Below are 22280 nucleotides of genomic sequence, written 5' to 3' on the forward strand. Positions count from 1 at the left end.
TCACATCAGAGACCTCAAAATGAATTTCCAAGTGGCTGAGTGAAAGGTATCTTTGATCCCATCTCACAAGTGAGGCAGCTGCAGTAGAGCAATGCAAGGTGAATAATATCTTGGTGAGAGACTTGCCGCTTATATGATAAAGAATGAGATTCCCGAAAACTACAGTCTAATTATAAAATTAAATAGCCAACAAAAATATTAGCAAATGGTAGCAATGGTCCTGGTTTCTGGGTCTGGTTCTCCTCCCAGTTAAGCCCAGCCTCCAAGGAAATGATGAGGTAAACAATTTTTATATGGAGGGATTTTCCACACCCCCAACTATTCTGTGGTCTATTTTTCTAATTCCTGCCCAGAATCACATCCCCTTACAGGCTTGCTTTCAAGCTAGCTGCCCCAGACAGGAAGCAAACTGATGAATGTACTAACCATTCATTCATTTGTCCATCCATAAGAGCATTTATTGAGTGGCGTCTAGTCACTGTACTAGACTTTCAAGGTTCAAAGGCTAATACAGCAATAGCTGGCCCTTAAAAACTCATTCTAGGCTGCACGGGGTGGCTCATGCCTGCAATCCCAGCACTTTGGGAGACGGAAGCAGGTGGATCACAAGATCAGGAGATCAAGACCATCCTGGCCAACATGGTGAAACCCCGTCTCTACTAAAAATATAAAACTTAGCCAGGCGTGGTGGCATGCGTCTGTAGTCCCAGATACTCAGGAGCTCAACTTCTGTGTTCATCAGCACAGTGTTGTGCTTAACCTTTTGCCCTGGCTTATTGTCTTTATTTTTAATGTTACTTCTCATCTCCATAGTAATTTGCACTGAGCAACATTAGGAAGAACTATGTGCACCTACAGAGTAGAACACACCAACCAACAATTCAAATTATTCATTCAGCTTTATTTGAACAGGAGGCTGAGGCAGGAGAATTGCTTGAACCCGGGAAGTGGAGGTTGCAGTGAGCTGAGATGGCGCCACTGCACTCCAGCCTAGGAGACAGAGCGAGACTCCGTCTCAAAAAAAAAAAAACCTCATTCTAATATAGTATTTAATAGGGTATAGTTTGGTGAGGGGATAGGGATTTGATCTGAAGTGCCAGTTGGAAAAATGAATGTAATAGGTAGCACACACAAATAGAAAGAACATTTAAGAAGTTGGTAAGGAATGATAATGATACACTTTGTCAGGGCCTGCCTGCTCCCTTCTTGTTCATTGCTCCTAGTATTTGCCAAACCACCACATCAACTCTAAGCAGCTAAGAGCTTGCCACTCCAGTTCTGCTTCCATAGTCATCTTTCAGCCATTCAGCATCATGTGGCACCTACTTAGGGCCTGGCTCTGCCTTGCAAGTGTTGTATGGGACCTGCCCTCGCACTGTAGAGCTGGGGAGATGTTACCAAACCTGCAGTTATTATGTCATTAGTGAAGTACAATCAATATCGGAGATTTGTACAACATGCTGTAAGTATGAGAGTGGATACTGAGTAGTTCATTCTCACTACAAGAGTTAAGAAATGTTTCCCAGAGCAACTAATATTTAAACAAAGTTTTACAGGATAAATAGAACTCATACAGCATGAATGGGTAGGGGAGGTATTATATGTAGGACATAGGTATTCCCTATGAATATTAGAGGATTTGGCCCTACTATGCCCAAATTCCTACATATGGCCATAATTACCAGAGTGGGATGTCCTTTTGGATAGGGAGTATGTTGGTCTTCACCTACTTCATTTACTGATATACTTAACCTCTTAAGCAATTGAATTTGAGATCCCTGGTCTGCCAATTCCAGCTGGGGTCCATATGACCACAAAACAATCAATAGAGGTGGTCAGTTATATGCAACTCTCACTTTTTTTTTTTTTAACAGAATTTCTTACTGGATATTTTGTGACAACTGGCATAACACTTAAATAGGTATGTTTTGACTACATATAGCCATGGTCTAAAATGAAGAATTAAATGTTGATCATCAAAGCAGTAATGAATTATTCTGTCAATTTAAGAATAAATCAGTTCTGCAGAGAGAGCGCCCAAAAGTTCCCATGTCCCACTGACTCTATGCATGCCAAGCACCACCTCTCCCATGGTAGTTCATGGAGTTCTACTCTAAACGTGCAGGTATATGGTGGTACTAAATCAACTGGAACTCTCAGACCTCCCTGATTCGGGTTGATGCAGTCCGCGGTGGTGTGCTGGCTTTGGCAGTGCAGAGAGAGATTCTCAGCAGCCCAAATTGAAACTTCAGGCCTCCACCAGCCACGATTCCATTTCTGCATCAGAATGATACCATAATCCAATGGCAGGCTCACCAGACTGCAATGGGAGTCTGGGTTCAAGCTTGATGTCGTTGCCTAAAGTTAGATGCATCTGAAAACATCTGAGCAGCTGTCTACTTGAAAAATACATGCGTGTGTGTATCGGACATATGATTTAGAATTCCTACTGTCTCCTCATAAAAAAAGACCCAATGGATATGCTGAAAGCACTCTCACAGAATAACATTCCTATGAAGACCTTATAAAAAGTTACAATATCTGAAGAGAGCAGCAGAATTTAGCAGCTTTCTAAATGTGGTTTTACTAGGCTCTGTTTCCTGATTAAGTCCGGCTACACAAACAGTCTGATTGACATGGTTGACTTCAATGCATCCCTCAGAGTTGAATAAAATGCACCAAATCCACTGTCACACTCTCATTCCAAAATCAACACAAGTCTTCTCATTCCTTGTTGCTTTATTTGCTTTTTTAAAGACCACTTCTTTCATGGAGGTAAGGGATTAGAGAGTGGTTTTTGGGGTTTTGACATACCTCCTTTTTACAAGGAGGTAGAGAGCAAAAAAAAAAAAAAAAATGGGCAGATTTGACAGTGAGTTGAACCCAAGTAATGGCTGAGAATAGGGTGTGTGTGTGTGTGTGTGTGTTTAATGGCCCCAGAAATTGATAAGAATATAAGAAAAATAAATTGATACTCTAGATGATGATTTATAAATAAAGAATAGTTTTTCAATTTGGGAGAAGGTGAGAGTATGTCTGAAAAATTACAGAAATTTCAGCAATTCTGCCTGATTCATTTTGCCCTGAGTATACTTGTTCACTGTAGTATTAGTCCAAAATATGTGGTTAGAGCTGCCAATTTGGATGACTTTATATGGAGCCTCAAACTCCCTAGCTGCCAGATTCAACTGAAGACAAAAGTTCTACCTACATGACCAGGTAGAGCTAGAAAAAATAATAATCTGGCACATTTTTCCAAGGCCTGTCTATGTTAGCAGAAGCAGGGCCCTGGAAGGGCTGGGTCCACTGTTCAATGAGCTATCTTAACAAATCAGTGAGCTGAACCAACTCAATAGATGTCTAAGAGGGTCAAAGAAAAAGGTTGACTTGCATTAATTTGATCCAGAAAAATAAGTCCTATCCTGAAATACAGTAATTTGTAATAAAATCTAATAATAACAATGAAATAAATTGTAGCTGTTCTAATATGACTGCTAATAAAAATTTTCAATCGTTAAAAATAGATGTCACTTATGACATTTCTAAGATTTTTTGCTTTCTAATAAAAATGATTTAAACTCAACTTCTATGTTCATCAGCACAGGGTTGTGCTTAACCTTTTGCCCTGGCTTATTGTTTATTTTTAATGTTACTTCTCATCTCCATAGTAGTTTGCACTGAGCAACATTAGAAAGAACTGTGTTCACCTACAGAGTAGAACACACCAACCAACAATTCAAATTATTCGTTCAGCTTTATTTGAACTTGAGAATCATGTCATCCATACTTGAAGAAGTTCCCTTGATAATATATCTACTTATCAAGAGACATGACAAATTAAGAGAAACAAAAGACAGTGACCCAAGCTTGAAACTATACGAACTCAAATGGTGATCCCCACCCCTGACTCACAAAGTCAAAGGATAAAGAAAAATATATATGCTTAGAACTTTTAAAAAGGCTCTCATTCTTTTTTCTTTTTCCTTTTATTAATATAACGTGCATTGTACACATAAGACCTTAGATTTATTTATAAAAGCACTATATGTAATAAACTCTCAGCTACTAGGAATCTGAAAAGACCATCTGGAAGAAAGAATATGCGTGAGTCAGTAGGTCCCAACAGCTGGCATCGATGGGCAAACCTTCTGCCACTCTTCCTTGGAGCTTCTCTGCTAAGTTATTATATTTCTAAATACACTATTGCTTTCTTAAATAAACTTCCAGCTTCTGGCTTTCCAAAACATCTTTGGACTTGTCATATGGCACCCCAAACAAAAAAAAATCCAAACCCAAAAAAGAGCGCTAATTAAGTGTGGGAGTTGCAATGTTAAATGATTTTTTAATAAACACCAAGTTTTTATACTCTAGAAAGAAGACATCCCAGCCCGCTGGAAAAAGCAAGGGCTCTGAAGTGAGAAAGATGATATGTTGAAACTGGTATTTGCTAGCCTCTGTTTTCTTTTCTGTAAAATTGGGGTGATCATGCCTGCCTGGAGAGTCATTATGAGGATTAAATTATACAGGAGATGTCAACTGTTAGGGCATCTCTGAAGGCCTGAGTTAGCGTACCATAGAAAACTGAGTGGATTAAGCCTTCTTTGAAAGCACAGTTTAGGACAATTCAGGAGGGTCTCTATTTTCCTCCAGTTGGCTGGCAGCTCCCGTGGCAGCTCTTCTGGGTTGTGTGTATAGGAATTGGTGGAGGCTATGATACCACGTTTTCAAAGGGGAATTGAACATCAATCTAGGAGTTCTCATTAAGGCTTAGCTGGTTCTGTGGGAAGAGCTGAATGCCAGCACATTTGGATTGACATAATATTCATAGTTCCCTGTGCCTTCTCTGAATCCAGAGCTTCTCCAGGGAGCAGGGACAGGGGCTCTCACTTTTTTACCTGAGGAAAGAGGGCCATGCTTATGCACAATAAACAGTGCAGGACTCCTATGGATTCGAAAGGTTTTTAAGTTTCTTTCAGGGGTGTATTCCCACATACCTGTCGAGGTCACTCTCAGGCAGCAGATCTGATTGACCAGAATTTGGGTTAGACAAACCTACTTGCCATTTTTCCTTCTTCTGCTGGTCTGAACATCAATGGAACCCAACGAGGTACACAGCAGAGTGGTAGCCAATACTCACCACTCTCTGGAAAGAACACAGAAAATCATGGAGGAGTTAGCCCAGGGACGCAGTCCAGGAAGGGAGAACATTTCCTTCACCATTGAAGTCAAGAGGAAAGAGGAGCCTAACAGAGAAGAGAAGTAAACGAGAACCCAAGATACACTCATGGGAAGAACCAAGCTAATAAGGGCTATGGAATGGCAGCTTTATGACCAGCACTTTACCAGAATAAATGAGAATAAACAATATAAGAGTCAGTCCCTGCCTATAAAAGTTTATAATCTCATGGACAAAAGTACCAAAACCATGGAAAATGAAATAACAATAAATGATTTATGAAACAGGAGAAATGATGTCAGATACATGGGTAGATAAGTGGGTGGATAATTAGCTATTATGTGCCATGTACTTTAATGAATACACAAATTTCATTTTAATCTTTACAATCACCCAGTTGTATATTTATACCCACTTTAAAGATTCACAAAAACCCAATCTTGGAGCCATTTAAAAAACTAATTAGGGATTCAAGGCTACTTAAGAGGTAGAATGGGATTTGAATTTAGATATAACTCTATAATGTTTTTTCAGAGTTTAATGGTGGGGGCGGGACGTACCTCCTCTTCAGAGCCGGTATTTCCCCTTCTTAGGTAATGAGCTCTTTTTAGCTTGTCATGTTTCTCTTTTCACAATGCTGACAGGTGGCTCAGTGCCAGGTTTGCAGCTCTATTTATCCTTATGATTGGCATATTTCTGCTATATGGTTAATTTTATTGCAACTTTTTTTTAATGTTTTTGTAATTCCTTTTTGGAAGAAAGCTGAGTCTACACAAATAAATTGAATTAGATTGACTTAAAAGCTCATGTTTTGCCTATTGTATCATGCCCTGCATTAAAATAATAGGTCTCAGCAACAATCAAAATCCAAAGGCTGAACAAGAATTGTTGCCAAATACAGTGTTCAGACCAAAAAAAAAAAAAAAAAAAAAAAAAAAAAAAAAAATGCCATAAACAGTCACAAAAGAAGATCCTTCCACCCTCACTCAGATGGCTTCAGGGACATAGAGGGGTGAGATTCCAATCAGGCCACAAAATGCTGAGAGAAGCAAGATGGACATAGGGGAAGACTTCTCACACAGTAAAGGCACAGAAAACAGAGAGAAAGTCGAGAAAACAATTCAGGTTTGCTTCATGGTCTTCAAAGTCACTATTTAAGCTTCATTTTTGTTTTGGCTTTAAAATGGTTTGGGGGCCCGTATTTTTCATTTGTTGAATTCAAATCAGTATCTAGTTTCTTTTTCAGAGGGTTTTTCTTACCATCCTCTGACAGCCCATCCTCTGGGCAGAAACTCTGATCCTAAAGGCAAAGTGGCAGGTGGTCTTGCCATTCCTGAGCAAAGGAATCACAGCACCATTCAGACACATCAGGCTGATGGCTTTGGCCATGGAGATACATTTCAAGGGAGTCCTTTCCCTTCCACAAGCTATTCTGAGAAGGCTCAAGTTTCTTTAGGAATGTAGGATAAAACTCTCCTTCCTTCACCTTGCTGCTCTGCTAAGAATTCTTTAAAGCCAGGGAAAGGCAAAGCGATGCTGACTGCCCCACCTCCTCACCCCATCCTATTTCCCTGCTGGACTGTGGGACCTGCAGGTAAAAGAACGAGGTAGTTGGCACTACAGAAACATCACTTGGATTCCCGTTATCCCCAGAACAGAACAGCCCCAGGAGGCAAAGTCTTTAGGACAAAACTTCTTACTTAGCCTCCAGGAGCAATTTCAACTGTAAAAGTTCAAGGAAGCTCATAGTCTATGCTTTGTAAGTATGCATGTATTTGGTATTTATCCAAGTGCCCAAAAAGTTAACAGTTATAAATTTCATGACTGCCAGTATAAACCAACACCTTCTCTCAAAGGAATATTTTTTCTCATCATTGCTATCATCAAAAAGCATTTATTAAACACCCATGTGTATGTGGTATTGGGTACAATACAGCACAATGGCAATTTTATTATACTTTAAATTCTAGGATACATGTGCACAATGTGCAGGTTACATATGTATACATGTGATATGTTGGTGTGCTGCACCCATTAACTCATCATTTACATTAGGTTTATCTCTTAATGTTATCCCTCCCCCCTACCCCCACCCCACAACAGGCCCCGGTGTGTGATGTTCCCCTTCCTGTGTCCAGGGGTTCTCACTGTTCAATTGCGCCACCTATGAGTGAGAACATGCGATGTTTGGTTTTCTGTCCTTGCGATAGTTTGCTGAGAATGATGGTTTCCAGCTTCATCCATGTCTCTACAAAGGACATGAACTCATCCTTTTTTATGGCTGCATAGTATTCCATGGTGTATATGTGCCACCTTTTCTTAATCCAGTCTATCATTGATGGACATTTGGGTTGGTTCCAAGTCTTTGCTATTGTGAATAGTGCCGCAATAAACATATGTCTGCATGTGTCTTTATAGCAGCATGACTTATAATCCTTTGGGTATATACCCAGTAATGGGATGGCTGGGTCAATGCTTGAATTATAACTCTGCTGCAACAACTCATTTACCTTTCTTTACTTCATTCAAGAAACAGTGAGTCAACTTCTACCACCTACAGAGCAGAAGCCAGAGAGTTAGGAGCCTGCACAAAGAGATTTTACCAGGGTCCAGGAGAAGAGGCTCTTTTCTATCTGGCACCCTAAAAGAAATATGGCACAGAAAAATGTTCTCATGGCTTCAAAAGTCTCACTCTCCAAGATAGAATTGGAGATGCAAGGAAACAATGCAAAGGCTGTATCCAGTCTCTTTCTTCTCCTTCTTGCCTATTTTCACTGACTTAAAAAAAAAGATATATATGATACCTACTAAAGAATGTATGTAGTAAATATAGGAATTATAAAATATAACAAAATGGACATTATGAACCTATCAAGAAACATAAAACCAGAGCTTTACTCTTAGCATTTAATCCACCTGTGGGCTTCCTCTTCCCCTACCCTAAAGCTTCCCTTCCAGAGGTGAACACTGCACTGAATGTAGTATTTACCATTGATTTACTTTCTAATTTTAGCATATATATTTATAAATAAGCAATATATTATATACTCTTGCTTGGTTTTGAGCTTTATTAAAGGAGTTTTAATGTGCATTTCCCTGCTTACAGATGAAGTTAAACATCTTTTCTTATATACATTTGCCATTCATGATGCCTCTTTAGTAAAATATCTTTCTCCTCATTCTTCTATTGGGTTATCTCCATTTTATTTGTAGAAATTTTTTTGTACATTTCAGAAATAAATTCTATTTGTTGTATGTCAAGCAAATGCCATCTCCTTGTGTTTTCATTTACCTTATGTTGTCTTTGAACATAAGTTCCTAATTTGCTGTAGTTAATTTTTAAAAATTATGTTAGTACTTTCTGCATTTTATTGAAATGTGTATTTCTTTACCCAAGAATGCAAATCATCCCATACTTTCTTAGAAAAGTTCTGCCTTTTATATGTATGCATTAATTCAACTAGAATTGATTTTTCTTTACAGTGTGAAAATAGAACTTGTTTCATTTTTTTCCATATGGATAATTAACTTTCTCAGCACTTTCTATTAAATACTACCTCCTTTCCTAGTCATTTACAATGCCACCTCTGCCACATAAACATATGTAGATCTGTGTCTCGGCCATCTATTCTCCTTAGTTTAATTTGTAACTCTCTGTGAAAATGCCACATTATATTGATTATAATAACTTTATGCCTGGTTATCTGGTAATTCTAGCCCTTCCGATGTTTTCTTCTTAAGGAGAATCTTGGTTCTCCTTGAGACTTTGCTCCTTCATTTAAATGTTATAATTGGCTCGTTAAATTCTCCAAAAAGCAGTTGAGATTTTAATGAGAGTTGCCAGAAATCTATAATTCAATTTAGGGAGAAGTTACAAGTTTATAATATTAAGGCATTCTATACATGAAATAGACTATTTCTGTATTTATTTAGGTCTTAGTAAATTTCAATAAGGTTTTACTGATACACAAACAACACTATTCTTCATACAGATCTTGTGCATCATTTACTAAATATATTCTTGAACCATGTCACCATTAGTATCTCTTTTTGTATACTACTCTCTGTTTGCTTCTGGTTTTAGAAATCCAATCTGTATCCTTTAGTTTCATATCTTTACACAGGTAAGGATCTCCTGTGGCGAATGGAAGTGGTGGGAGCTAACAGGCTTATCTTATTCTGATTTTAAAGCGCGTTCACTGACATCTCACTGTTAGGAATTGTGTCTGATGTTTTATTTTTGGTAGACACCTATTATTAAGCTAAGATATTTAGATGTAGTCCTAATCTGCTGCGTTTTTTGTTGTTGGTGTCACTTACAGGCAGCCTATGGGGTAGCTTCACTCCAAGAGCTAGAACCGAACAGTGGCACAAATGAGACCATGGGTAACAGGAGTTTGACTAAAATGAGGAACCTACTTCTGTGTTTGTTGATTACATTTTATGTTTCATGAATAGTTTCTCATCCAATTTAGGAAAGTCTTTCCAAAGCCTCTCAGGAATAACATTAATATGATTATACCTAATGCGAGGCTACTTGGTGGATACAACATGTGCTCCTCCAGTGATGGCCCCAGTGAAGACCCTGACTTCACCACAGTGAAATATGTCAAATGTAGCAAAATTGCATTGTACCCCAGGAATACATACACATTTTAAAAATTAGTAATAAATCAATAAATACAGATTATAGTTGACCATTGGTCTTTGGAGACTTTCTGAAAGCTGAATGTAGAACTGGCTGCCTGCTCCGATGTAGCAATGTAAAAACTCATCTATCCTGGGTTGGTGCCCAAATAGTTTGGTACCAAGTGACACAAAGTGAGCTGGTCCCTTTCCACTATCTCAGTTTTATTCTTTCTTTGAATCAAAGTATAATGAATCATTTTCCAAGTCAAAGGATAGATCAGGCTTTATTTTTTTTAAAAAAGGAACTATGCTGCAATTTTATAGTTACAATAACTTTCTCGATATTTTCATTACTTGGACATAACAGAGAAAACGAAAAGGGCAAGTGGATTTTTGGGTCATTAAAGTCAGTCCCAGAGTCTATTGAATCCCCATGAGGTGCACTTAATTGCCTCTGGTAATATGCACCTTGTCATGTTTTGTTGCCAAAACTATTAGTGACTCTTCACATTTTGTAGCAGTCTCCTACTTGCTACAACACAACTGAGCTTGTTGCAGTCTTGACATTTGTAACAACATTATTAGGTGCTGAATACAAGACAAGGAGCAGGGCCTCAAAAGTGTCCGAAAAGCTACATTCATAGGCCAAGTAGAAGAAAGGGGGAAATTCTTTTCCATGAGGCCTGATCTTTAGCTTCCCATCCTTATTACTGCAAAGCCCATGTTTGGTGAGTTAGCTTTACATTATAGCAGCCCCTTTTCACACACACTTACAGACTTACCCCCCTCCCATCACAAAAGGCTTACAAATGTCCAAGCCTCTTCTTTCCAGCAGATGTACTATATGAAAAGCTAACACAGACATAAAGAACTTCAGGATCACACAGCACGTGCATTCATCTCAGACAAACTGTGGGGATCAGTGTATTTCATGTTATCAGTGAATCCCACAGGTACTGAACTGAGCAAGGTGCATACCCCAGCACCAGGGAGGAAAATCTGTCCCAGAAGGCTCTCAGAAGACATATCTTCTCATCTCACTGGCCATGATTAAGTCACACATGCATGCCTTTCTGCAGGGGAGCCTGGAAAGGCAGTGTTGGCCATTTCCAGCCCTTCTACTGGGAAATAAGTACTGGTGCCAAGGAAGGAATGTTGGGGTAGACAACAAATTACTCCTTCCGCATATTTCTCATTCTCTTTCTTTCTCTAAAAAGCAAAAAACAAAAAGTTACCTGCCAAAATAAAGCTAATACATTTCTCCCTGCACTGGCTCCGGTTTGCATATTCTCAGATAGCTTCACTTATTGTCCTCTTCTCTCTTATCTATTTATTTCACTTCCTGGACACCGTTATCCTTTTCATTTGGGTGGGTGGATGTTATCTAAGATGCTCTGAGGATGACAGAAATACCTCTATACTTGGCAAACGCAGTTCTGGATTCCAGAATCTGCCCTGCCCATTATTAGCCATGTGGTCACAGACAAGACTCTTCTCTGAGCCCTATCTGTAAAGAGGAAGTAAAATTACTCTTCTACTGATTTATGGAAACAATTGTGGAGGCCAAATGAAGAAAGATGTGTAAACTGTTTTGTAAACTGTCAAGTGCTATGCATATTAAATGAGCTGCTGACATCCAAGGATCCTTGTTGCACCCAGAAACACCTACACTTCAATTTCTCATTCACTATACTGAGGTCATTTTGCAAAGTTCTTAATGTGAGTCAGAGATTTCTACACATTGTCTGGAAAGAAGCCAATGCGTTCACAAGTAAACAGCATTTGAGCAGCTGCACTTCAGAATCAGGAATGAGGGACATACTGGCCTGTCTCTTCCCCTTGACTACATTGCCCTGGCCTGGTCACTACAGCTAAGAGGTTGGATAGGACTGTCTATAATGGAGTGTGCTACAGATTTGGAGAAGAGGCTACAGATGGTCAACTATTTGGACCTGGGCATCTTTTTTTCCAGAGGGTTTCTCCTTCACCCAACCCTTAATCCATGGTTCAAGTAGTTCACTCAGGACATTTAGCACCTCTCCTAAGGTCCAGGTGCTCTCTATGGCCTCATAACTGGGCCTCCCATGGAGCAGAGCTGATCCTAAGCAGAATCATAAATTATATTTAAAAACTTAGATGGTCCCCGTTCTTTGATCATGTACCTACCATATTCTTAGTGTAAGTATATATCTATCTCGGTATCTGTATATATCTACTCTCTACTAAGATGACTAAGACATAGGTCTTGCCCTCTGCACTCAGCGGGAGGAATTAGCCAAGAACACAACTCAACTCTAGCTCAAGGCACAATACAGCAAGTGCCAAGAAACCTCAAGAGTACTCAGACCTTTTGTATCAAACAAGAGAATGAAGCCAGGCAGGAGCATCAAAAAAAAAAAAAAAAAAAAATTTGAAATGACCATGGGAAAATGGTGTCATGTTTACAAGCAAAAATGCTGAATGAAACAGCATGAGCCTAGCTTCAAAGTGGAGAAGCAATGTCATGTCTGAGGAAAAGGAGCTGAGTACATGTACATAGAACAGGGGGGTTCTGGGGAAGTTGGGGTCACAGGTGAGGGTGCTGGGTGTTCGGTACTTGTTTTCACACACCCACTTTGGCAGAAAAGGGCATTTTCCCCTCTCTCTCTCCTCCCATCCCTGAAGAATATTAGTATCTCAGTATTCCCTCCCACAACCCTTCCCACTCATCAAAAATTGCTATCAGGGTTAGACCTAATATAGATGACTTATGATTTGGCAAGAATTGAAGGCAGACTAATACTTCATTTTACACCATAGCTCAATTAGAGAGTAAAAGGCACTGTTTCCTATCAAAAGAATTCTAGGAACCACGATGAAGAGACACCACATTCCTCAACAGACCGAGAGCCAGTGGGACTAAAAGTATATCTGAATTTCAGCCCCAGTTTTATGATTTGTCATGTAGGCAAGTCATCTAACCTCTCTGCACTTCAGTATCCTTGTCTCCACTAAGAAAATCCTATCTGTCATACTACTATCACAGAGCCATTGTAATAAGGCTCATAAAACAACCCACACAGAGACAAAGCACCTTGGTGATAAGAACTTTCACCCCACTCAGGAGTCTGGCTGCTGGCAGGTGTCCCTGAGGTCACTCTCACCTAGAGGCTCAGATGGGAAAGTGCAGGGAGCTGGGTAATTGTCGGGACATTCCTCCCGCCTTAGCCCTTCTCTCCCCATCAGGGGTTCCCAAATGCACAGGGCTGTGACCGGGGCTGGCCCAATCTAGGCAGCTGGCAAAATGCTGCACTATTACCTGAAGCACCTCAGGAGTGGTTGCACAGCAATCAGAGCTGCTAATGCACGTGGACCTTGTCCTCTCACAGGTGCTGAGTGCGAAAGCACGCTGACCAAGAAGCCATTCAGGAAACCCAAATTTGGATCCTGACCTACTTCCTTGTCCCAGCTTTATCCTTGCTTACCTATGGAAATTTGGGTAAATGACTCTTGCTCTTCAGACACTGTTACTTCTGCTATACACTGGAGGAAATACCAGCTATCTTTTTTACTTCATAAACTTAAGATGCATTTTGCAAAAGTATGCTGTTATTACTGCTTGTGTTTCTATCTGACAGAAGAGCCTTTTGGTCACTTTTGGACACTCTTGGAGGCATGGCACATCCTTTGAGGCACATCCCAAATGCTGTGTCCTCAAGGACAGCTTCCCCAGTTTTCCAGGCACATTTACTCTCCATCCTGTGCATCTCAAGCTCTTCTTTAGTTCCTCTGATATACCTCACCTCATATTCTAACTGCATGTCTGTGTCTCCCCATCTAAGGTCCTCAAAACCCAGGAGTCCTACATTGAATACTTGGGGCCTGGCATTTGACCTTCCACATTGTATTTGCACAGGAAATATTTGAACAAAAGAGTTCTCAGATAATGGTTTTATTCTGGACTTCCTTTTTGCGTCTAGGCCATCACTAGCCTGGAAACAGGACACTCTTTAGAAACTTTGTAAAGGCTGGGACTGGAGCAGCAGAAGTTAAATACAAGAATATCATGATAGGATGGGGACCAGCAAGTGCAGTGTGGCCCATTTTATATTCCGTTCTTTGTCCTCAGGGCTCTAAGGCAGATGTGTCCTTACCCTTTTCCTTCTGTCTCAGACACTATGTCCTGAAGACATTTCTAATGGAAGCACTGTAATTGGAAATTGGGCCACATGCTTGTATTGGTGGATCCACTGCAGAAGACCTGCCAATACATTACTCAACAGCACCACACCACTGTCACCCAAGACTCTGTTAAATACACAATAGTCTCCTCTCAGCTGCCAAGAAGCATAAAGAGATACTTTCATTGTAAAGTAGAGGAATGTGAAACAGCTAAACCAAAAATTTTGCTAAAGTTGTTGGATTTTTTCCCCCTCTTAGTGTGATCTCGAGATGAAAAGCAATTCAGCAGTTAAAAACAGAACAATTGAAGAGTGTTCGGTTCCAAAGCATGAAACATGCAAAAATGTAGTCTGAAGATTGTCGAGCTGGGCTGGCAATCAGATTCGTCAGCCATTCTTGGGTACGGCTTCCTAAAAGGAAGTATTAGTGGAATTCAGCTGAGCCAGGCGAAGCTTCAGTAATATTAACATCACTTGCTCCATTGCTCTTGGTAGTAAGAGGAATGTCCCCTAATGGCTTGTAATCATATTGCACAATGCTGTGTCTAAAGACATGGTTTATTAAGGAGGAGATGGTCACTGATGTGTTTCTCTACACGATAAAACACTTCTTGCTAAAAGCAACCAGGGCAAACGGAATATTACAAATGATTCAGAATGCTACAGAGAGTTAAAACACATTGGATGTCTGTGCCTCCAGTTGGGTTGCCATTCTCTGTAATAAAATTGTCTCCTGAGAGGAATGCATGCTGTTGGTGAATTGGAAGACATCTTTGTAAGCGTCTGCCCAACAAATCAGAATTCTTTTTATCATGTGCAATTGCTATATTGCAAGAAATAATTTACAGCACCACTACAGACAGTCAAGGCTTTCACTATTGCATACTTCTCCTAAGCTAATTTTTTTTATATATGTTATTTTATCTCCTAACAACCTTGTTATCAGACATGATTATTAAGTACATTTTATTAATCGGTAAAACTGAGGCTTAAAGAGGTTATGTAACCACTTTAATGTCACGCAACTAGTAAATAGCAAAACTGACCTTCTAACTTCAGTCCTACTAATTCCGTAGTCCACAATTCCCATTTTATGGACAAAGATACCAGGGCTGAGAGAGGTTAATAACGAAACCACATTTGATTACACTGCAGAGCTGGAATGCAAAAGAGTGTGTCTACCTCCAAGCCACACTCTTTTCCCATTATATGACCATGTTGTCTCTTGCATTTATCTGTGTTTCTTAAAATCCTCTGAGTAGGTAGATGGGGATAGATACCTCTCAGCTTTCTCCAAGCTTCTGCCTGCTTAGCTATTTAGTGCCCTGTACGCAGTTCAGCAGAATGCTGAGAAGAGAGGCTCTGTCATTCCCACGGGACCACCCAGTTGCACCTGTGCTGAGGTCAAAGGCATTGCTGCCTCCACTTATCAGAGAGGCAGCTGGAGTAAGTCTGGACATTTGCAAAGCCACAGGAATCTTGCCAAAGACATCAATGTTCTAAAACTGTGAGTTAGTCTTTACAGAGCTCTTGAGTGTCTCCTATGTATTTAATAAGTAGCTTTGGCAGCTTACTCTGCACTGGCCCTGAGGCAAGCTGTAGGGACATAAAAATGACAGATATGGGTCCTGCCCTCAAGCATAAAAATAATAGCTCACAATTGTCAGCATTTAGTATATGCCAGAGATCCTCTCTTGCTTCACCTACTTGAACTCAGTTAATCTTCACATATCCCATGATTGGTATACCTAAAGAACCCATTTTACAGATGAGGACATTGAGGCACAGATAACTTAAATATAACTTTCCCATTGTCTAGTGGGACGCAGACAAGTAGATAAACCTTGAAATGCAATGGGTTAATCACTGGGCCTGAAGGAACACAGGATGAGGTGGGGCTCAGAGCAGCGATCTTAGCCCAGCCTTGGGGGTTAGAAAAGGCTTCTCAGTGACCACAGAATGCGTTGAAACTAGCCAAAGAGGAGATGAGGCACCAGTGAGGCATACGTGCTTGACACAGCAGGGACAGAGAGGCACCTTCAGGTCCTAGAAAAGTTCAGTGTGCTTGAAGCAAAGAGAGAACAAAAAGTGAAGCCAGAGTGATACATCTGGTGGGCATTTTTTTTTTTTTTTTTCATATGACTCATTGCCAGAGCCTAAAATCCTCTTCAAATGATCAGAACTGGAGACTCTTCAAAGTCAGAAACATGATCTAGACTGTAGCAAATCAAAGGTCGGGAAGCATGATTAATGTCATATTGCTTTGCAATACTGCTTTTTAAAGGATTTTTTCCCTCTCAATTCACGTTAATTCTGGGGTATCTTGTTTTACCTCCTGCTGTGATGAGAGGTATGCGGGAAAGGAATATTCTCGCCCCCCAGAACATCATTCTCAGCAAACTTTTCACAAAAGTGCAGGCCCACCAGCCTCATTTGGAGCAGACACACCTAGAGGGCTACACATCTCTGTGCACACTCTATCCCTCTCTGCAGACCCACCTCTAACAACAGGAAGCCCGGAAATGTGTCAACTCACTATGGATTCCTGATGCAATGAGTCCCCTAGCTCTCTCCTTCCAAAAAACAGGCGCAATAAAATCCTACTACAAGATCACACCTAAGAACATGGAGTGATTTACAAAAACAGAATCACTAAAAGTCGAGAGCAGAAAATACCATGTCTTGATCTTTGTAATCCAGGTACTGCAAGGCATTTGGAAACCACTACCGGCTGGTACTAATCACATGAAAATCCATATAGCGTAAGGAATTAAACCATCCTCCCACACTTGAGTGTGTCCTTGATCCCCTCCCTCCCATGTACTTATGTCCCCAGCCTTGCGACAGTTCTTGATTATCTTTAAGGAAGTCCAGATAGATGTCTATCACTTCCCTACACATGTGGTCAGTTGTTACAGTAGGTTAGGCTCTGGGTTTTGACCCCCAAATGAGGACTAAAGCATGATGGAATAAGAAAGATGATGGAATAAGAAAGATGAGGGCTATGCAGAGGCCTCCAAGGCATATCTCAAACCCAGCACCTCTGGTCGCCTCGTTCTAAGAAGGCACTCTTTCCTTTTCTTCCAAATTTGAAGCTCATTGCAGGTGGGTGTGGCCGGCTGTATGCCAGAGAATAAATGAAGGAAGACAGTAGATACTAAAAACCTGGTGCTTTCACAAATTGAACTTTAAAGATCCTTGTACTGGGTAGGTCTAAAATGTAAATGGAGGCTGAATTAGGGTTAAAAATATTTTTAAGTTCCTGTTCATTTGTTTGATTCCTCAAAGCGATAATTCAGTAAAATCAATTCATTAAATCAGGTAGGCGTCACAGTACACACTAGAGGGATCGCTTTCCTCCTTCTGTCTTCTCTCTCTCTCTCTCCTTCCCCCTCCACTCTTCTCATATTCAGTAGGTATTATTTGAGCACCCCCCTTGCACCAATGTCCTAGGAGCTCAAAGCTAAGCATGGCCCTGCCTTCTGTCACTCAGAGGACCTTGATCATCTCATACTGATCTGCTTTTTAAAATGTATTTTCATTTTTACTTCATTTCAGAGACAGGGTCTCACCCTGCCATGCCCACTGGAGTATAGTACTCACTACAGCTTAAAAATCCTGAGCTCAGGTGATCTTCCTGCCTCGGCCTTCTGAGTAGCTGGAGCCACAAGCACACACCACCACACCCAGCTAATCTTTTTTATTTTTTTGTAGAGACGGGTCTTGCTACATTGCCCAGGCTGGTCTCGAACTCCTGACCTCAAGCAATCCTCTGGTCTCAGCCTCCCAAAGTGCTAGGATTACAGATGCTAGCCACAGTGCCTGGTCATCCATCCTTTTGAGGCAGGTGCTAAAGCCATCCCCAGAGATAACATGTGCAGAAGACCCAGACACCTCCGGTAGGGTCTTTTCCTCCTCCATCTATTCATCTCCTAGAAAGGGATGTTAGAAGGCAGAAAGTTTAGAGGAAAAACAAGAAGTTTGCCGAGTCAGAGGTTTTTCAGGTGGCTATTGACCTTCACTCCCAAGCAACTGCTCCACCCTCCCCTGCCCCTGGCTCCCACCGCCCCAGTTCCTTGCATTTGGATTTTCTCATCCCCAAACTTGTTGAAAGTTGTTTCTTTACACTTTTAAAAATAAGATTTGAAAAAAAATAATAATAAGATTTGAACACAGTCGGCTTAAAAGTCTCCTTTGTGATTGAATAGTGTCTATGACTGTGGTCTCCTAAGGATGTTACTTCAAACTGTTCTAAGAATATCCTAGTGGGACCAGTTCCTTGAAAATAACAGCCTTTGCAAAACATAACACATGATGATGCTGTATCATTTTCTAAGCACATAAGCAAGATCTTGGAGGCCTGCAACTCCTCAGAGCCTCCAATCTCTATCTTTTCCTACCTGGTGGGTATTTCTGATAAAAAGGCAGTGCTTCCTCAGGCCTAAGAGTTTTTTCACCACAAAGACAACCTCAGCTGCAATTCATACCTCTGCTTTTAAGAACCCTTCAAAAATGGCTGAGGCAGACAGAGTTCTTCCGAATCCAGGACTCACTGCATCTTGGAGGTGGTGAGAGGGAAAGGGATTCCTTTCTCCCTTCATAACCTCAAGACAACTGAATGCTGCCAGTGGAATTCTTGCTAGCCATCCCCAGAGTTTGATCTCAGGCTGTTACAGAAACAATGTTTTCCATGCAGAGCTCTTGGTTAAGAAATTTCCTCTCACCCTGAGAGTCCAACAAAGCAGTGGTTTATACACCCTCAGTCTCAGTGCAAACAGTCTAGGCTGGGCCATCTGAGCTGGCAAGAACTGTAATTTCCTGGTAGCTCTGCATGTGTCCACTCAGTTGTCATTTCATAGCTGGGGGATTTTTTTTTTTTTTTTAAATAAAAAAGTGTGCTTGGGTGAGAAGACAGTCAAAATTCTTTCTGGAGCATGCAGACAAGCGGTAGGGAAGGAATCTGTCTCAGGCGGAGAGGGAAGATGCCTGGGAGGGAGTTCTCTTTGTAAGAGGGAGGAGGACGGCTTGCCTGCTTTTCAGTAATGAACTTCAATGTTGGCCCCCCTGGTTATTTTCTTGTTTACTCCTCACTCTGTGTCATTTTCTCCCGATAAGCTCAATTGTTGACTGAAGATGACTGCTTCATCCCTAAAAAGGAATCAAGGGAGTTATCTAAGGCTGGGCTGTTTTCAGTAGCAGCTGAGAAGAGAGGGATGGAGGATGGGAAGGCGAGACAGAGGAAACAAAAAGAAAAATCATATTACAAGTACCTGGATATAGACGTATAGCTATAAATAAAATTTTCTTGTTCTGTTCCTAACATCATTTACTAAATCCGTATTCACAGAAGAGCCATGTATTAAATTATAAAATAAGAGGGCATCCATCTACTCATGAGGATTTTTTTTTAATATGTACCCCATTTTCTTTTTTTTAGTATTATACTTTAAGTTCTAGGGTACATGTGTACAATGTGCAGGTTTGTTACATATGTATACATGTGCCATGTTGGTGTGCTGCACCCATTAACTCATCATTTACATTAGGTATATCTGAGGATTTTCATTAAGCAGCATTCTATAGCCAAACAATGCACTATCATGATGAATCCGCAGTAAATAAATAACATGCACAATTCCAGAAGTAATCACTGTGTCTCTTCCTTTTGGTTTAGTGTGCAGTGAAACTGAGCATCTGTCATATTCTTCCATGTGCATTGACAACTACAACTCAGACAGGTTTCCTCACCTTCTGTTTAAACACAGTGACCTTTCTTTTGAACTATCTAGCCATCCCATTACCACTTCAGGCCCGCTTTCACAGGGTGCCAGTGGTGCTAAGCCTTCAGTATTGACCTGATGAATTGCAAAGCCATGCTTCAGTGTGAAGCCCTCAGTGTTAGCATCTATGACTCCTCAGGTGTCTATTATGATACCAATCAGATAGTCCAATTCAGCCAGGTCATCCTGGCTATTCCCCAGCCTCTCCAACCCTTATGGCTTTGCACTTGCTTAGGGCCAAATTTATTTATTTATTATTTTTTTTTTTTTGAGACAGAGTTTCACCCTTGTTGCCCAAGGCTGGAGTGCAATGGTGTGATCTCTGCTCACTGCAACCTCCACCTCCCGGATTCAAGCAATTCTCCTGCCTCAGCCACCTGAGTAACTGGGATTACAAGCATGGGCCACCATGCCCGGCTAATTTTTTTGTATTTTTAGTAGAGACGGGGTTTCTCCATGTTGGTCAGGCTGGTCTCGAACTCCCAACCTCAGGTGATCCACCCGCCTCAGCCTCCCAAAGTGTTAGTGCCCAAATTTAACAGTTGCTATTACTTTCCCCCTCTGGTTTTGATATGGTGGATCACCCATTTAAAAACTCGTTCCTGGGAAAGTCAATTCTCATTCACAACTTACTGCTTATTTTCATTTACCATGGACACAGTTTCCCCAGAAAGTGTCCACACACGCAAAAGGTAGGGCCACGGGATGTGGGATGCACTTTACTGGGCCACTTTTACATCAGGAAAAGAAAACCTTCCTTCTCAACAAAATTGAAATACATACTTAAGTGGAAGAAATGGGTTGGAAGGAGAAAACTGTGCTGAGGTTGTCTTAGATTTTATGTTCTTATTTTACAACAGAAACACTTGAAGGACAATCTTGAAGGGGAAAAAAGATTGATCAATAATAATGGCAGTAATTCATTCATTTAAAACACATAATTTTACTCAAGGAAGGAAAATTACTTGAAAATGGTCGACAACATCTTATTCAAACAGCCTTTGTTTTATCAACCCAGCAAGATGCCAGAACATTCCTTTTTGTCTCTCTCTTCCGATAAGGGTGGGTAGACTTTACAAAGCAAAAAATCATTTTGTAAAAGCAGCCTTGAATGATTTTTTTTTTCCCTTTTGTTACTTGTGTGGGCTTCTCAGCCCCAGGATCTTTTAATCTGATACAATTCATTTAAAATAGATGAGAATGTTCTATCACCCAATCTAAATGCCCTTGGGAAAAGGAGAGAGCCATGATAATTACAAACTATATGGTGAACATTGAAAATGGTCACACAGTGTTTGCACAGCACACCTGGCTGGGATGAGGGATTATGCACACTGAGTATCCACAGGTGAGAAATCAAATGTAGACATTCCAGGTAGCCTGGAGGGCAAAAAGGGATGTCAGACCCGGTAACTGTTATAGGAGACCCACAGTAAGACCTTGTGAGTTGAATCACTGCAGCGAAATCCAAATGCTCTCCTATAAGAATCTTCCTTGCCGAGCCAGGACACTCCTGCTGTGCTCTAGTGTCCTTGTTGCTGGTGCTGTGTGTCTACTATTTACTACCTTGCTAAGGTCCTATGTCTGGCACTATCAGCTTTCCCAGTTTTTTATTTGGATTCCTCTTCTTTGTTTCAAGCACACACATTTCTCATCCTGTGCCATTTGCCAGGTCTTTGATATACAACCTTGCTCTTGAGGAACTGGGTCTCCTGATATTCAACAGCTTGCTTAGTTTTATCTCATTACTTGGCTTGGTGCTGTATGTGATCTGAGTATGAGCTGTTCATCTTGCTTTTGACCCCAAGATATACACACGTGCACACATGCACATGCGCACACACGTTATTTATCTACTTGTCAATTATTGGAAGCTCAATAGTATATAAAACAAATCTCTTTCCTACCTTTACAAATCTTACTATCCAGTGATTACGACAGATATTTCTCTTATGTCCCAGTAAACATATAAATACAAATTAACAAATTATGATATGTAACACGAAAAGAAAAGATTACTTTGAAACAGGCCAGCAGGAAAGGCCTTTCCAAGAAAGCAACATTAAGCTAAAACCTGAAGAATCAGTAGGAGTCAAATGGACAAAGAGTTTTTCAGGCAAGAAAAACAACATAGCCAAAGATCTGCTGGCAAGAAAGAGCTTGGCAAGTGCAAGAAAATTAAAGCAAGTTAATGCGACTGGAGAGTAGTGAGCAAGAGGAAAATGAAATCAGGTTACAGGAACAGGCAGGGACAAGACAACAAAAGGTCTTAGTAAGAATTTTGTGTTCTGAAGTCCAGGATGTGATTTTTTGAAAAAAGTAATAAGATAGGCCACTATCTAGACTAATGAAGAAGAAAAGAGAGAAGATCCAAATAAAGACAATTAGGAATGACAAAGGGGATGTTCCCACTGACCCCACAGAAATGCAAACAACGATTAGAGACTACTATGAACACCTCTACACACACATACTAAAAAACGTAGAAGAGATGGATAGATTTCTGGACATATACACCCTCCCGAGACTGAACCA

The 22280-nt window shown here is 40.6% G+C and overlaps 1 long non-coding RNA gene across 3 annotated transcripts in view; it reads right to left on the reverse strand.

Annotated features, from left to right (window-relative positions):
- The window catches only part of LOC139358104 (uncharacterized), a 524079-nt gene that overhangs the window by 256054 nt on the left and 245745 nt on the right, over positions 1 to 22280 (reverse strand). The window contains exon 3 of one of the 3 annotated variants that reach the window (XR_011612442.1): positions 18322 to 19113. The exons of the other annotated variants lie outside the window; for them this stretch is intronic. This is a non-coding gene — a long non-coding RNA (uncharacterized lncRNA). Of the gene's footprint in view, positions 1 to 18321; positions 19114 to 22280 lie in introns of those variants that run through there. 3 annotated transcript variants of the gene reach the window in all.

Source organism: Macaca nemestrina, chromosome 14, assembly GCF_043159975.1.
Source record: "Macaca nemestrina isolate mMacNem1 chromosome 14, mMacNem.hap1, whole genome shotgun sequence".
NCBI classification, from domain to species: domain Eukaryota; kingdom Metazoa; phylum Chordata; class Mammalia; order Primates; family Cercopithecidae; genus Macaca; species Macaca nemestrina.